This window comes from Hesperophylax consimilis, chromosome 18, assembly GCF_061612785.1.
Source record: "Hesperophylax consimilis isolate HC1 chromosome 18, BYU_Hcon_1.0, whole genome shotgun sequence".
NCBI lineage: Eukaryota > Metazoa > Arthropoda > Insecta > Trichoptera > Limnephilidae > Hesperophylax > Hesperophylax consimilis.
Genome location: NC_142853.1, coordinates 4,513,990 through 4,533,222, shown reverse-complemented (window position 1 = coordinate 4,533,222; position 19,233 = coordinate 4,513,990). Strand labels below are relative to the sequence as shown.

Here is a 19,233-nt window from a genome sequence, read left to right as displayed (position 1 = left end):
ATTAATGTTATTATTTCAAAAGGACATTGTCAATTTTTTGGTATTTTTAAAATTGACGTAGCCGTCTGACGTTTAGGAATTCAATTCATAGACAGAATGGCAGATGTTGCCAGCGTTTGTCAATTTGCATTATCAATATCGGTCTGGGTATCAATAGAGCAACCGTACTCGGGAAATCTTCAGTTAGTTAAGCTTCGATAGTTACGCCGATATTGTAAAGTTATCGATTTCATTGTGCTTGATCTTGAGTCCACATTATTTGTAAAGCAATCAAACATGGTTTTACCACACACGCCAAAGAGATCTGATTTCTACAGGATGAAGTCAGCTTTCATTATTTTTTTGTTGTTTTGATATCCATTGTACTTTTGTTTAACAACGCAAAATTGTATCATTTTATTTCACAATAATTTTAAGAACTGTGTATATTTTGTATTCACAGATACAGAATATGAGGATACTTTTATTACCTACCATTGATTCCTCCTATAATTCTGTTCCGGTAAAGTTCCTGAAGAAAACGGCAAAAAGTTGTTATACAAGACACTCTCTCCTGCACCCAAGGGGGGTGGGGCGGCGGATGAAAGTTAGGCCGAGGATGGTACGCCCGAAACGCTATCGGAATACTAAATGCGAGAGTTAGGAACCACAAGCAACCCCATATCCTGAAACCCTCGCCATCTTTAGTCTTAAACATTCTTGTTAAATAATCGTTAAATTTAATGGAGGCCGAAAAAAACGGCGATAATAAGGGATGGAGTTAATGTGGTAGAACAAACTGTATTAACATTTATTGAGGTTTCTTTTCAGCGACCCTCGTAATGTGTAATGTGAATGTTTATTGGCCACCTTTGGGCTAATGATGGAAATCGTATAACAAATGACGGCTGAATGTAATGTTCAAGATGTTAATTCCGCATGCGTAGGGCAAACTGCCACCTCATTTAATATCTTCGAGTAGGTATGCAATAGGAAATTGCGCTTTCCCTACCTCATCTATTCTGTGATCTATTTCGTAGATATTACTTTCTGTGGTATAGAACAGGCTCTTCATGCCATAGAAGGCACAAAAAGAAATATAAATCGAAGTATGAATCAACTTAAACATTAGTTCTATTCTATATACTATGTATATATATATATATATATATTGTCCTCTTCCCGTATTATGTTGATCCAGTAAGAAGTTGTTAGACTAAGTTGATCCACCTTAAACACCATATAACTTGGCTATTATGGAATACATCTGAATGAATTGACAACAGTGGTACAATACTTATCAATGTTGCCAGTTTGCCAGAAAAACCATTTGATATACTGTTAGTAAAATTTTCAAAATTTGTATGGAAATCGGATGCATGATTTATGTTGATCTACCCAAATTGGCATACTTATGTTGATCTCATATATATTGATCTATTCCCGTAGTATGTTGATCTACCCAAATTGGCATACTTATGTATGTTGATCTCATATATATTGATCTATTCCCGTAGTATGTTGATCCAGGTAAGAAGTTATTAGACAAAGTTGATCTGTGTCCCTATATATGGTTTTACTAAATGAACCAATCAAGGGGCAATCGGTGGACTCTTCATCACAAGGTTTTATGTGATTCCGTAATCTTTTGTGATATTGAACTCAAAGTATTAGTCTCTAGAGTCGAATATCGCATGAAATGACTGTGAAATGGTACCGTTTCAAATCAAAATGACGTGTGTTGCTTGAATTGTTTATAAAAAATGTATGCGTATTTAGATCGAAACGAAAATTTCGCAAAAACAAATCCATAAAAAAATCATAACTTAGCAGGGGTACACGGGTTCATAGGGTGAGGTTTGTCTAGGTCCTGGCGGCGGATGCGTTTTCCCATCTACTGCGTGGCGGGCCGGATCGAAATAAACTGGTTGAGGGATACCTTTCGACCATAAAAATCCAAAATGGCGGCAAAAGGAATAATGTTATGTAGGAAATTTTGAACCTGTATCTTTTACCATCTCTCCTGATTACGCTTCGTGACTTAGTAGGGGAGGCCGGGTTCTTGGTTATAATGGGTAATTAATGGATGATTGGACGCGGTTGGAGCTAACTAAAAACTGTCCAAGGAAGCGAAGCTAGCAGTCCACAATGGAGTGCTGGTACCTACCCTAATATATGTTGCTTGAATTGTTTATAAGAAATGTATGCGTATTTAGATTGAAACGAAACTTTCGCAAAAATCAAATCCATAAAAAATACCTACTGCGTGGCGGGCCGGATCGAAAGAGACTGGTTGAGGGATACCTTTTGACCATCAAAATCCAAAATGGCAGCAAAAGGCATAATGTTATATGGGAAATTTTGAACTTGCATCTATTACCATCTCTCCTGATTACGCTTCGTGACTTAGTAGGGGTGGCCGGGTTCTTGGTTATAATGGGTAATTAATGGATGATTGGACGAGTTTGGAGCTAACAAAAAACTGTCCAAAGAAGCGAAGCTAGCAGTCCACAATGGAGTGCTGGTACCTACCCTAATATACGGAAGTGAGGCATGGAACTGGCAGAAGAAGGCTGAAAGTAGACTGAATACTGTAGAAATGAGATCCCTGAGGCATATGTACGGTAAAATCATGTATGACAAAATGTGCGTATGCTGTGTCTATTCTACAGATATTTTATTAGAGCCTGTTAAAAGGAGCTAGCAGCATTGATCCCCGGTGCACCGTGCACGTGCTTGATACTCGACGGACCGAGCGGAATACACGTTCACAGTTAAGTTGATGTTATCTATACATATATGAACGGGTCGTTTCTCCGACTCGTTTTATCGTAAGTCGGCTCGCATGTGGAACGAGCTATCAATATAATCCGGGCCTCTTTAAGACCCGCATTAATAAATTCATTCCTACAGTCCCTACCTTAACCCGCCCCATAACGCTGCCCAACCGGTTGGCGACATAGTTTCTATGTATTTAACGTGTAAAGATAGGGGCGCTCTAGTGAGAGGTGTCACATAAAAAAATCATACCGCCGAATTTGAATATGGAGACTTACAAAAACTTCCGTCTGGAGCCAGTGAGACTATGGCATCCTCAAAGGAGACCTCAAAGGAGATGACGAGAAGGAAGGTGGGAGAGTACCTGGCTATTCAGATATAACCAAACACTAATTGTAAAATAGTGCAAATTAATTTTAATAAAATTTATTTGAACCCGCGACCTACGGATTGCTAGTCGAGAGCCACCTCAAGTAGTTTGATATGTTTGGTGACTTAGCAGGAGTGCCCGGGTTTATGGGGTGAGGTTTGTTCGGTTCTTGGCGGCGGATGCACTTGCCTACCAAATGCGTGGTGGGCCGGATCGATTAATCCTCTTTCAACGCATCGCCTTGCAACGCAGTAGGAGAGTTGGAATCTTATGTTTATCACTCGAACACACTGACCCCCAGAATACTACCCACCCATCCATACCTATTTCCTTCCCAGAACTCACTGACCTTCCTTTCTTTCAAAATACCCCCAACACAGCATTCACAAAGATGACATAGGCCTTGAGGGTTACGATTTTCCTTAGGGCCTCCTGTGTGGAGACGATGTAAAAAAATACAAAAAATAAACAACTATCTCGCTAAAACGTTGGCGGTGACTAATGGTAGGTGTATTGGTTATCTAATATATTGGCTCCCGGGGCGGCGGTACACATAATTGTAATAATTCTCGAGGGCTCTGATGTACAGACATTATGGCTCCTGTTGATTGACGAACATATACTAAAACATCGTTGGTTGGAATCGGTGCTTGAAATGACTTTAGCCATGTTTAGTAAAAAACAAATTGGAATAAATTTTTCAGCAATTTCAATTTAAAATTTGAAAAATTAAATTCTCACCAATCTAATCACCGCAATTGTAATAGGCACATATTATGGATATTACGCTTTGTTTCAACTTAATCATTACAAGAAACTTACGTCGGGAGAGATGGTAAAAGATACGTTAAAATAAAATTTTATTCAATCAATGTTCAAAATTTCTCTTATAAAATGACTTAGACAAATCTCACCCCATGAACCCGGGCACCCCTGCTAAGTCACGAAACGTAGTAAATGATGCATTAAAGTTACATTTTTGTTTAATCAAGTTCAAAAGATTTTGTTGATCTCATATATATTGATCTATTCCCGTAGTATGTTGATCCAGGTAAGAAGTTATTAGACAAAGTTGATCTGTGTCCCTATATATGGTTTTACTAAATGAACCAATCAAGGGGGCAATCGGTGGACTGTTCATCACAAGGTTTTATGTGATTCCGTAATCTTTTGTGATATTGAACTCAAAGTATTAGTCTCTAGAGTCGAATTTCGCATGAAATGACTGTGAGATGGTACCGTTTCAAATCAAAATGACGTGTGTTTCTTGAATTGTTTATAAGAAATGTATGCGTATTTAGATTGAAACGAAAATTTCGCAAAAACAAATCCATAAAAAAATCATAACTTAGCAGGGGTACACGGGTTCATAGGGTGAGGTTTGTCTAAGTCCTGGCGGCGGATGCGTTTGCCCATCTACTGCGTGGCGGGCCGGATCGAAAGAAACTGGTTGAGGGATACCTTTCGACCATAAAAATCCAAAATGGCGGCAAAAGGAATAATGTTATGTAGAAAAATTTTGAACTTGTATCTTTTACCATCTCTCCTGATTACGCTTCGTGACTTAGTAGGGGAGGCCGGGTTCTTGGTTATAATGGGTAATTAATGGATGATTGGACGCGGTTGGAGCTAACTAAAAACTGTCCAAAGAAGCGAAGCTAGCAGTCCACAATGGAGTGCTGGTACCTACCCTAATATATGGAAATGAGGCATGGAATTGGCAGAAGAAGGCTGAAAGTAGACAGAATACTGTAGAAATGAAATCCCTGAGGCATATATGCGATAAAATTATGTATGACGAAATGTGCGTATGCTGTGTCTATTCTACAGATATTTTATTAGAGCCTGTTAAAAGGAGCTAGCAGCATTGATCCCCGGTGCACCGTGCACGTGCTTGATACTCGACGGACCGAGCGGAATACACGTTCACAGTTAAGTTGATGTTATCTATACATATATGAACGGGTCGTTTCTCCGACTCGTTTTATCGTAAGTCGGCTCGCATGTGGAACGAGTTATCAATATAATCCGGGCCTTTTAAGACCCGCATTAATAAATTCATTCCTACAGCCCTTACCTTAACCCGCCTCATAACGCTGCCCAACCGGTTGGCGACATAGTTTCTATGTTTTTAACGTGTAAAGACAGGGGCGCTCTAGTGAGAGGTGTCACATAAAAAAATCATACCGCCGAATTTGAATATGGAGACTTACAAAAACTTCCGTCTGGAGCCAGTGAGACTATGGCATCCTCAAAGGAGACCTCAAAGGAGATGACGAGGAGGAAGGTGGGAGAGTACCTGGCTATTCAGATATAACCAAACACTAATTGTAAAATAGTGCAAATTAATTTTAATAAAATTTATTTGGACCCGCGACCTACGGATTGCTAGTCGAGAGCCACCTCAAGTAGTTTGATATGTTTGGTGACTTAGCAGGAGTGCCCGGGTTTATGGGGTGAGGTTTGTTCGGTTCTTGGCGGCGGATGCGCTTGCCTACCAAATGCGTGGTGGGCCGGATCGATTAATCCTCTTTCAACGCATCGCCTTGCAACGCAGTAGGAGAGTTGGAATCTTATGTTTATCACTCGAACACACTGACCCCCAGAATACTACCCACCCATCCATACCTATTTCCTTCCCAGAACTCACTGACCTTCCTTTCTTTCAAAATACCCCCAACACAGCATTCACAAAGATGACATAGGCCTTGAGGGTTACGATTTTCCTTAGGGCCTCCTGTGTGGAGACGATGTAAAAAAATACAAAAAATAAACAACTATCTCGCTAAAACGTTGGCGGTGACTAATGGTAGGTGTATTGGTTATCTAATATATTGGCTCCCGGGGCGGCGGTACACATAATTGTAATAATTCTCGAGGGCTCTGATGTACAGACATTATGGCTCCTGTTGATTGACGAACATATACTAAAACATCGTTGGTTGGAATCGGTGCTTGAAATGACTTTAGCCATGTTTAGTAAAAAACAAATTGGAATAAATTTTTCAGCAATTTCAATTTAAAATTTGAAAAATTAAATTCTCACCAATCTAATCACCGCAATTGTAATAGGCACATATTATGGATATTACGCTTTGTTTCAACTTAATCATTACAAGAAACTTACGTCGGGAGAGATGGTAAAAGATACATTAAAATAAAATTTTATTCAATCAATGTTCAAAATTTCTCTTATAAAATGACTTGGACAAATCTCACCCCATGAACCCGGGCACCCCTGCTAAGTCACGAAACGTAGTAAATGATGCATTAAAATTACATTTTTGTTTAATCAAGTTCAAAAGATTTTTTAAGCATGGATTTGACGTTTTTGAAAGTTCCATTTCAATATAAATACGCGTGAGGCAGTCTATCCTCTTTAAGTACAGAGTCATTTTCATAGAATATGGATGTTCTAACGGAATCTAAAAAGTACCACAACGCGCGCGAAATTGGCGGTTACAAGTTACAACACATGCAAGCGGTCAAGTTTGTCAGAAATATATAGATCAACAAAATAAATCGTGTAAAATGTATATGCGACCGAAAAATGGGCGTGGCTTACAGCAAAATCTCGATGACACAAGTTGATCTGTAGGGATTTACATATGTATGCCAGCTTGGGTAATGGATCAACATATCCGGGGTGGATCAACAAATGCAAACGGATCAACAAATACCTGGCGTACCGTCGCGCGAGATCAACATAGTACGAGAGGGGATAAATATATATATATATATATATATATATATATATATATATATATATATATATATATAATCAACCTTAGAATTGAGCAAGTTTGAATTAAATACAATAGAGCAATAGAGTGTGAACGCGCTACAAATCTTTTCCATTTTCAAACGATTCTATAAAATAGATCTTGGAATAGATTAGATGGGATCTTAGCTACAGATAATACAGTAAAAACCCACACAACATTAAATGTGAAATATATTTACTGTAGTGCTGTATATTGTATGTTATTTGTTTATTTTGGATTTTTAAGAGTCTCAGATTGAAAATGGGTCCATAATCTGTTTTTAAAGGTGAGTACCGTATGGGAGTCTAAACTGCTGTTGTAATGCTGTAGAGAATACAGAAGGTAATGGTATAGGGAGATGAAGGTTGGGAAATACCTGGCTATTTGGATTGCAAACAGACTGACCAAGCACCATGTCACAAAATAGTTTTTTTGAGATCTCCCTTTTATCATCATTTAATTCCTTCATCTCCAGATTATCAGGTTGTGACATTATCGGACATAATTATTTCTTCTTGGGTCAAGAAAATTGCAGTACCCTTTTTTCAATACTTTGTATTAGTAAATTTTTCAGCAACATCTCAAACCTTCGTCTAATTACTACTTGTTGGAGATGAAGGAAACTTGCATTTTTTTCATTAGTCTTTGTTTCGATTCCGTGAGTGATCGCAAAGAAAATGCTTTTGTATCAGAAATCGTCATAATTAATTCGTATTTGCTGAAAAAAAGTATTTTTCCTAGGTTTCTAATAATCATACATGTGTTGAATTCATCATTCACTATTTTAACGTAAAGGACTGAGCATTGAATGAAGACTTTTAAAGATTTCTCGATCGACTAATAATTCAGGCGACATCGTGTTGCGTTTTATGCTTTTGTCAATTCTAATCTATGTAACTGATGTTTATTCTAACCTAACCTATTTTTATCCCATTCTTTTATGGCGGTTTGTTTGGTCACTTTTCAGTTTATCCGGTAATTTGTTTTACGTTTGGACTTCGGTTTTATGAAGCCATGTACACTCTTAAAATGAATTAATTATTGCACAAAAGAATCTAATGGAGTAAGAAAAAATTATATCTAATATTTAAGTTTGCTTGAAACGTCTAAAACATGAATATCCAAAGTGAAGATTTGAAGAATTGAATGGTTGAAAATAAATTCGATTTATTGTGAAATAATTTAATATGAGCGCATCAGCAGAAAGCCGCCTGTTATTTAAATAATAACTATAACGACGCCGCGTACAATTTCTGGAATAATGGATGCAGATAATGATATTATTTTTATCATTCCATACCAAATTAAGTGCAACAATATATCACCGTACCATTGAACGTCCGAGAGAAGATGGGGTGAAGTCGGACAAACGATATTAGGTGAGATAAATTACATTTTAGTGTAACAGTTTGTTGTTGCAGACACAATGGGAAGGTAAAGTGGGTGAAAGGGGGCCAGGGCAATTTTCCTTCAGCATTCTCTCCTTGAAGCATCTGTTTCTGAAATGTTTATTGCTTTTTCCCGGATGAGGGCAAATGCAAGAAGTTGCTCGTTAGAATTCGTAATGACGCCAGTAGGTACTGTACATAAATGACTTTGATTCTTAAAATAATAAGTAGAAACCTGTAGATATTTTTAATTGTTTAATGAATTTCACACACTTACACTTAAAGGACCTCCACAATAGCGACCGAGTTTTCATAAAGGGATTGCGCAATCGAAGATACATCTAACAAAAAATCTTTAATGCAGCTCTGTTAATCTTGACATAAAAAGCATTTTGTATAGTATTTACATACCTATATATAATGTGTCCATGTTTTAATTTATGATAAATTTATCTTCGCGATATATTGTATAAACGTAGAATGAACAACATCTTAACAGATCGAGTTAGGTGAATGTTAAGGTTCTTTTATGTGAATACCGCAAAAGAGTCCCAACTTACCGGAGCCAGTGGGACTATGGCATCCCCAATCAAGGTATGTTGTGATGCTGTAGGGAGGGTGGAAGGAAAGGAAGTACTGGGTATTGAGATGTGGTCGCCAAATATTTTCAAAGCTGTTTCAAGAAACGTTTTGATTTGAAATTGTGTCTTTCACCAGGGCAATACCGAGAGCGTATATTATATGTTATGATGCAAATTAGTAATGAAACTAGTCGGCCAGAAATAAAATACGTTAAGATAGAAATAGAAACTAAATTGTTTTAAAATATACCTAATGGATCACTCATGGTAATTAGTGGATAGCTTGTACGATATATTTTTTAATCTTAATGTTTTACCTAATAGTATTAAGAAATTCAGTCAGAGATACAAAATAAGTCAGCGGACTTTCTACGGAGGCTTCACTGTTTAGGAGTCTGCGAACGGTCCAGATCGGTAACAGGAGCACATATTAGTTTAGGGGGTGTCGGGATCCCACTTTGTATGCGGACAACAAACCCTCCCCCTCCCAAACCACCCAACCCCCCACCCCCTGGGAATAAACCTCCCGCGAATCGCCCAAGAACTCAATGTGACTTTCATGAAGTTTTTGCCATTTTACAAGCACTCGGCACACATACCAATATTGGGTAGATGGCACCGAAAGGATTTCTAATTTATTAATCCCATTTGGGGAAGAATGAATTAAAAATTAGTATTTTACTGATGAATACACCTAAACTATCTAAAATCTACTTAACGTTCCAAATTTAAATACAAGGTGTCCGGGGGTAAAGTGCTCTAACTTCGGGAGATGATTCTTCATGACGGTAGACGTAAAAGAGATAGATAACTATTTTCGAAATTTCAAACCAACTTTTTGTCTAAAAACTACCCTAAAAGGTTGTAATTTCAAATAAAGTAATTGAATCTTTTTTACTTTTAAAACTTGTAAAATCACCCCCCAAAGTGAAGGAACTTTATCTCCGTACACTCTGTATATCTTCTTTGGTCAGAAAACTATAATTTCTAGGCTTCAAATTAAATGATTTTTTGATAGACAGGTTTATCAAAAACATCATATGGCTAAGTAAACATGAAGATGATGACCATATAAATACGTAGTAGAACCAACACAACAACCAATGGTCAACAAACATGAAAATACGGTCTATAAACATGAAGGTAAAGAAATCAACAAACATGGAAATTAGGTCCATGAATATGAAAATGAGATACACAAACATGAAAATGAAGAAATCAACAAACATTTAATTCGGTCCATAAACATGAAGATGAGGTCTACAAACATGAAGATGAGATCTAAAAGCATGAAAATGGGAAAATCATAAAAAAATATTATGTAACACCAACACACCTACAGTCTGCCTTGGAGCAGGAACCATTAGTGAGAAGGGACGTGTATATTCATATTCCTCCTCATCCATATTCCTAAGCATTTTATTTAATGAAAATTAAACAATAATAACTTTTATTATTGTTTTGGTAAACTAATGTTTAAGACAAGATTTTTTATGCATAGCACAAAGGGTAACAATTATTTTATAAGCAATAATTATTAGCCTGAAACACTCATCCACATTGAAAAATCTCCTGATAAAAGATACATGACGCCAACGGGACTTATCAGGAGATTTTTCAATGTGGATGAGTGTTTCAGGCTAATAATTATTGCTTATAAAATAATAATAACTTTGTTTATTACCAAGAATTTATTTAATTTGGTTTCGCTTAACACATGCTTCATTAACATTAAATTGTATTCCTTTTTTACAAAATATTACACTTTAACTTTAGTACTTCTTGGTTCAAGACCATTTAGCACGCGGTCTGTTTCTCTTACACTTGCCTGGAATCGTATATCGCCATCTCATTTGAATTTCGTAATCATGGTGAAACACAGGTTCCGTTTAAGCCTGTAATTGCATCACGAAACACGCCCACAATGCACTTATTGTGTTATTCTTTATTCTATGTTGTCAATACCTGGTTTGACCTGGATTCACCCGAGGTTCAATACTATTTAGAAAAAATTCCCACTGAATGAATAACATGAAACATACGGCAATTGCCTTTCGAGCTGAAAATTGTTGTCAATAACATTTCAAATGTCATCTGAATAAACCTGAATTTAGCAACAAAACGCGAACTGCGAAAATGACCGTGTTTTTGAGGTCCGGATGCAAGTTTAAAAAAATCTTGCATGAATATTATTATTAGTAACGATTTTTACCCAAGATATATACGCCCACTTCCTCGTATAGGTATACCAACAAAGGAATATCAGGGAATCTTTTGAAGTAAGACTATTTGAATTTTACTACCTACAATCAACATTCTGAATAAACCTTAGCTTGGGCATAAAAATATATGAAACCTACCAAGGAAATGAAATGAATGTTACGATTACTTATTATTGTCATCACTACAATAAAAAATAAAATAAGAAAACGCTAAATCTTCTTAAAATCGTAGTAAATAGAACATAATGATAATATTATCACACTTCTAATTTATGTTCTTATCTTTAAAATAACTTCCGCAATAAACCGCTAGATGTCACTTTATCATTGAAAATTATCTAACAGCCGATAATATTTTTTTATACGCCGCCGTGTCTTCATTTCACACACACACATAAATACTGCTATGCACACACACATAATTATCAGTACTACACGTTTTGCTCGCTCACCAATACAAACAGAGATTATGATAATCCATGCGCCTATTACGTAACTGTGATAGCCTTTCACATTCGGCATACTTTTTTCAACGCGCTTTGAAGCAGTTCGATTTTTTGGGCATTTCGGATATCTGGCTCGTTGGTCTAGGGGTATGATTTCCGCTTAGGGTGCGGGAGGTCCCGGGTTCAAATCCCGGACGAGCCCAATTTTTTTGTTTTTTTTTATTACTAAGCGATTACAATTTTTCTTAACAGCTTTTATTTTATAAAGATACTATGTTAAAAACGGAAAATAACCAATACTAAAAGAATTCTCCGCAGGAATAGATCGAGAGGATTGAACGCAACATAACTCAGTCTAAGTATAAATTCCTTTCTTTGATCGGATTCAAACATTTTTTTGTTTTGTTAATGTTTACATGTTACATTTTTTGACATTTTTTTAACTACCATACTAGACTAATGCCCGTGTTGTGGTAGTTATACATGAAATAATAATAAAGATAACATAAAAGAACTAAAAAATACTATTTTATAGAAACATAAGTATGCAACTATGAATCATACATGAAATAATAATAAAAATAACATAAAAGAACTAAAAAATACTATTTTATAGAAAAATAAGTGTGCAAGTTTGAATCATACATGAGATAATAATAAAAATAACTTAAAAGATTATTCTTATTATTATTCCTATCCATCTATTAATCTGACGTAAGTATTTAAGTTTTATGCACGTCTTGTAAGTAGGTACTTTCTTTTCAATGCTTTCTCAGTCTATCCGCTCTATTTCTCTACATATCTCAACCATATTCTCCCTCTCAACGAATTGTCCCTCCACTTTTGTTTTGTTAATAAAAGTGTGATCTTTATTCACATAATACCGATTTTGTAGAAAATATACGCCATTTTAAATATGACCTTTCGCGCTATGACGATGATGAACTAAAACTCTTAAAATGACGTCATTTGGCTAAATCAAGGCTGACTCGAGTACAGGTCAAGGCGCGTGACGGATTTTGAGGTGTCAAGTGAAGATGTGATTAAGTCAGTGGCTTCGCACAACAACTGTTTGAAAATGGCGGCGGTTGTTATTGATACTCGTTGTTTTTGCTGATTTGAGTGTTATTTTACTGCAGCACATTAAATAAAAATTTAATATTATTAAATAAATATTTATACTTTAACTTTAGTACTTCTTGGTTCTGGACTATTTAGCACGCTGTCTGTTTCTTTTACACTTGCCTGGAATCGTATATCGCCATCTCATTTGAATTTCGTAATCATGGTGAAACACAGGTTCCGTTTAAGCCTGTAATTGCATCACGAAACACGCCCACAATGTACAGTCTGCAACCTGGCAGGCAACGGACGCGTGTAACTGTACGTTAGTCGCACTAACACGTTGAGACCCGAATACAAAACAGGATAAATAAAACGTTGCGATGGAGGAAGAAGGTGATCCGCATGACTACATATCCAAAGCTAAGAAAGAAATTGCTGAAATGACCGCATTATTCGATGAATCAAGAATCACAAAAGAAACAAAAATAGAAATCTCGAAAAAAATTAGCTCTATTATGGAAAATATTTCGCATATGGCGATAGACCTAGCAAAACTGAAAGAAAAAAATACAATGCTGAAGGAAATGCTAAAAACGAAAAATGAAAGAGTAACGTACGCGTCAGCAGTAAAAACCAACTATCACCAAGAAGAGATTGAAGAAAAAAACTTTCCAATTATAATAACATCATTAAATACGAACCAAAATCAAGACCAACTTAAGGAAACAATACAAAATAAAATTAAAATATCTGCTCTGGGCATCGGAGTAAACAGCATGAAAAAAATAACTAACAACAGATTAATTATAACTTGCCCTAAAAAAGAAGATGCAACCAAACTGAAAAATGAAATAAACAAAATATCAAAAAAAGACATTACGGCAGAAGAAATACAAAGAAAAAAAACGTGTGTAATATTCAAAGGAATACAAACAAATTACACAAAAGAAGAATTTTTAACAGACTTAAGTCTCCAAAATGATGACATTAAAATAATGACAGATCAAAATCCTGATATATTTCAGGTGAAAGCTATCACCGACAACAAAAGAAATAAGTCCCACAATATAATTGTCGAAACAAATGGAAACATGAGAGATTACCTTATAAGAAAAAAACGTGTCAACTTAGGATTTTTGAGGATATATGTTGAAGACTGCTACCCTTTAACGCAATGCTACCATTGTCTAAGATTTGGCCATACTGCACATAAATGCCTAGATAAAATAAAGGATCCAAGATGTATGCACTGCGCCGGAGCTCACCAATACCGGGAATGCAAATCTCTGGACTGCCCCCCCAAATGTGCCAACTGCTGGGATTCTAATCAAAAGAAACAAAAAAATTTCCCTACGGATCACCTACCAAATAGTATAGCATGTAAGTTTAGAAATTATATGTTAAAAGTTGCCAAACAAAAAATTGATTACAATGCAGAATAAATTAACTATTTTAATTAAAATCAATAATTTAAATATTCAGCCTGACGGCATAGTGTTAAACAAGCCATTTACAAATCATGAGTCACTGCCGATTGCTTATCAGCGGCAGCACTCTTATTTTAAATATATTCAGACGACAATAAACAAAAATAATAATAGAGGTGTTGCAGTACTCATTCTGAAGAAATTCATTATTGTTAATATTTTAGATTACCCAATATTTCTTACAAACTGCATTCAAATTGAAATAAATATAAAAATGACATATGTAAACCTACCTTTCAATCATTACTCAAATAAATACTTAGGTATAGTAACCAGAGAGGTTGTAATAAATTATCATATTAATAGCACAGAATTTGAACTAATTATTTTATAAAACATTGCTTTAAGTAATTATCTAGAAGAAGATAATGAAGTAGATTTTTTAAGAACTAACGATCTACAACAGTGGATAAATATTAAAAAAAGTGATGTAGGGGAATTAATTTGTATTCATGTAAATATCAGATCATTATGTAAGAATTGGGATGTTTTGCATGTTTATTTAAGAAATTGTTGGGAGCGTATAGATATTTTAATGATTAGCGAAACAAATATACAAGCTGACCAAATTAATATGTATGAGATTCCGGGCTATTCAAATTACAACTATTGTCGTAATAATAAATCAGGTGGGGGCATATCGCTATATATAAGAAACAGTATGGTATTTAAACAATCACCACTAGAATCAAATTATTTTGAAAATGTTTTTGGTGTAATTACTCTTCCAAATAAACAAAGTTTGAGTATATTAGCGATATATCGACCACCGAATCTTAACAAACTATCTTTTATCAGGGAAATTGAATCTATTCTGACGGATTTCATAGGCCTTCGAGACAATGTTTTGTTCTTTGGGGACACTAATATAAACTTGATGAATTTTAATGATCCTGTAGTAAACTCATATGAAAATATTCTTGCAAGCAATTATTTGATCAAATGCATAGACGGTGTGACGCGTGAAGCAATTGTTAGCGGGCGCATAACACAATCATGCATAGATCATATATACGTTAGGTACAGTAACGGGCTTAAACAAATGGACTCGCTATCAGCGTGTGTATGCGAGATTTCCATAGCAGATCACTATATGACAGCCGTTAATATTAAATATGATGTGCAAAAAGAACCATTAAAAAACATGAAAAAGATAACAATTTTGTCCCAAAAACATATTGATAATCACATCCGAGAAATACATTGGAATTCTTTACTCAATGAACAAGAAAGTACCTTTTTGTATCATCAAATTAAAAATAATTTCATTAATTTATATGAAAAAAGCACTGTGTCATTTTTTGAAAAACCAACCAAAAGACCACATGCGATCAAAAAATGGATAACTACAGATATTTTAGAGTTAATAAAAAAAAGGGATTTATTGTTTCGAAGATGGAAAAATTCTCCTTGTAATAAAACTTATGAAAATGAATACAGGTACATGCGAAATAATGTCAACAAATTAATTACTAAAAGAAAAAATTGTTATTTTAAAGATAAATTCAAACGTAGTTTCAATAATACTAAGCAAACATGGGATGAAATAAATAAATTGTTGGGAAGAAAAACTAAAAGTAATTGTGATGAAGTCATCTCACGATATGTGTTAAAGGAACAGACGGTGGAAAATGTAACAAACCAATATGTAAATTATTTCTCAGATAGTATAAGCCAAATGTTACACAGATGTGATTTTAAGGCATCCAATGTTAATCAAATAGAATTACCTCACAGTATGTATTTACCAAAGGCAACTCTCACTGAGATAAAAAATATTGTTAAGAAAATGAAAAATTCAAAATCCTTGGGAATGGACAACATAAGAATGTACGACATAAAAAGACATATAGATATTTTAGGACCTATTATAACGCACTTAGTTAATAGACTTATTATAGAAGCTGAATTGCCAAATGATCTTAAATGTGCTATTATTAGACCTATATACAAAGGAGGAAAGCACTCAGAAATAGGAAACTATCGACCTATCAGTATAATGCCTGCACTTGAAAAAATTTTTGAAAAATACATTTCCTTAAAATTAAATAAATACCTAGAAAAATTTGACATTATAGACCAAAAACAATATGGCTTTCAAAAGAAAAAAAGCACAGAGCATTTATTACAGGATTTTTCAAATTATATTAATAATGAATTAAACCATAAAAGACATGTTTTAGTACTATTTATAGATAACTCCAAAGCGTTTGATACAATTGACCCACAAAAATTATTAAAAATCTTAGAAGCAATTGGAATTAGAGGTAACCTACTTAATTTGTTTAAAAATTATTTATCTAATAGACATATATGTGTAAAAATATTAGAAAAAATGAGTGGGAGAAAAAAAATCTGTGCTGGAGTCCCGCAGGGGTCGATTTTGGGTCCAACCCTTTATATTATATTTGTATCAATAATGAAAAAAATATTTAAATATGTAAGACACTTTGTATATGCTGACGACACTGCTCTTGTCATATCTGATGAACAATTATCCATTGCGATTAAATATATGCAACATGACTTTACGTCCCTGATAAAATGGTCACATGACGCAGGTCTAATCATTAATACCAAGAAAACTAAATTGATGCACATACGGTCTCCACATGCTTCATTTCAGATCATGCCTAAAATAATTTCACATAACTTTATATGTATTCATCAAAACATTCTACAGCCATGTATGTGTGAAAGTATTGAACTGGTAAATGAATACGTTTATTTGGGGGTGACTGTTGATTGTCATTTCAAGTGGGATTCACAAATAAACAAAACTTGCAAGCGGCTGAGAGCGATAGTGGGTAGGATATACAAACTAAAATGTTTCGTTCCGGTGAATATTTTAAAAATTATTTACCTATCACTCGCAGAATCAACTTTACGGTATGGTTTAACTACTTGGGGTCACTCTTGTAAAACTAATTTAAACCACCTGCAATCAGTACAAAATTCTATGGTGAAGTTATTAGCTCAAAAACATATTTTTTCACAGAGACGAAACATTTCATTGTTGTATCGAAATTTAACAATATTACCGGTGCAGGCCTTATTATGGTACAAAATATTGATCCAACATATATCTGAGTCTGATTATAAAAGGAAAGTGCAACATGAATATAATACAAGGTTTACAAAGAATGACGGAATGCTTGTTCCAAAATATAATAATAAATACGGACGGCGAACCCTAGAATTTAACGTGCCAAAAATGCTTAACATGTTACCCATTAATAAAAAATTGCGATTCCACAAATAGATTGAGATATATGCTGAAACAATGGTTACTAAATAGAGATAGTTTATATTAATTTAGTTGTGTTAATTGTATGGTTATAGTAATAATATTATGTGTGTATGTATGTAATTGATCATTAACATCCTGTTGACAAACTGCTTTATTGAAGTTTAACGGGATTGTAACTTGAAAACCAATAAAAAAAAAAAAAAAAAAAAAAATCGGTGGAGTTAATTTAGCGACATGTAATTTGGTTTTATTTGTCGCGCGCCTAAGTCAATACTTTAGTCAGCCTTAGCTAAAGACGAAACAGGCGTAGGTATAGTGAATATAATTTTAATATTTACCTATATATTGTGAGACGGTGGGTGGTCGGCGGATAACATATTTGTGCAATCTCAGTTTTTGCTTTCATATCCACAGCTTCATAAGGATCAGACAAAGTGTGCGGCACATATCCGCCCAGGCGACAAATTGCCGTTTTTACCACTTTTGTGGCGGCATTATTTTTTGCCCCCCAGACCATCTGTCGCCCGCCTCCGCCCGGCGAATTACCACCGGTAATTACCGCCGCCCACGCTCGGGCGGCGAACTTCGGAGGCGGTTGCGGTTGGTCGATGCACTTGGCGACGCTGGGCGACACTTGGCGACACTCAACATAATTAAGTTTGCTGCCGATGTTTGACTGGGCTGTTGGTAGTTATAGACTTTATGTATGGTCTGATAGGTCTACCATCTAGTCTTGCACGTCGATATGTCATTATACATAGAGAAAAATGAGTATTGCGGATTTATTTAATTCCGTTTCCTATTAAACTTTTATTACTTTCGTAATACATCAGAACACGTGTTCATGCACCTACGTTTGTTCTGATAATATATAATGACGAAATGCGAAAATATTAGATTTTTTATTAACACGTGTTCCTTTTTTAATAAAAGTTTAAAAGGAAACTTGTCACTTTTTTTCGTTAAGGGCTTCCGTCCCGTTTTTGACCGGATTTTTCTTTTTAGGTTCTTAATAAATTATCAATGTATTACGAATAATTCTTAACAAATTTGGAGAGATTCTTAAGAAATTTGCGATATTCAATTAATTTTTTTCTCCGTGCGGCTTTTCTATTGGTACTGTGATTCATTTGCACATCTGTCACAATCAAAAGCATTATGGAAAACTATAAAATTATGAAATGAATGTAGAATTCTAAACAAAACTAACCACAAAAAAATTAAAAGTTTTTATATAGTTTTAATTGATTTATTTATATCTGAAAATGAGTCCCATAATTTATTAATAATTAATTTAGATTTATTTATTTATCTGCTGTTAAATAGAGCGATGAAAATCTTTTAAGAAATACCGAATTAAATAAAAATAAGAAGAAAATAGTTAAAATTTTAAAAACAAGTAAGTACCTAACGAAATACGATGCGTATTTTTTTTTTAATTTTTGTGTTCTGGTAAATTAAATGCTGTGGTTCGTGACTTTGTTTTATTTATGTTTATATTAGCTAATACATACACAACCATCCTTGGAAAATTGGATACTATTTATAATTAAATAAAAAGCATGCCCACTTCATAATTAAATTGAAAAATAAATTTAAAGAATTTTAAAGAAAAAATTCGTAAAAAATATTTGCTTTATCAGTGCCATTTGCTCGTCTATTGTCTATATTGTAACTGTTAATCACTAACCAATCGTAAATAAATATGACCTTTTTTTTCTTGTGCATTACAGATTGATTCAATCCTATTACAATATACATGAAATATACAAAGCTTTAAATTAAATATTTTACAATAACCGATATTTTAGATTTCTTGCCTAAAACGACTTTTGAAATCTTCAAGGCCAATATTGAAAATGTCAAGAGACCTAAAGGTATCATTTAGCAGCACCATACCTCT

The 19,233-nt window shown here is 34.6% G+C and overlaps 1 non-coding gene across 1 annotated transcript; it reads left to right on the top strand.

The window, feature by feature from the left end:
- Positions 1 to 11,658: 11,658 nt before the first annotated feature.
- On the top strand, positions 11,659 to 11,730 carry TRNAP-AGG (transfer RNA proline (anticodon AGG)). The gene has a single exon. It is a non-coding gene; the product is annotated as a tRNA-Pro (tRNA).
- Positions 11,731 to 19,233: the final 7,503 nt, after the last annotated feature.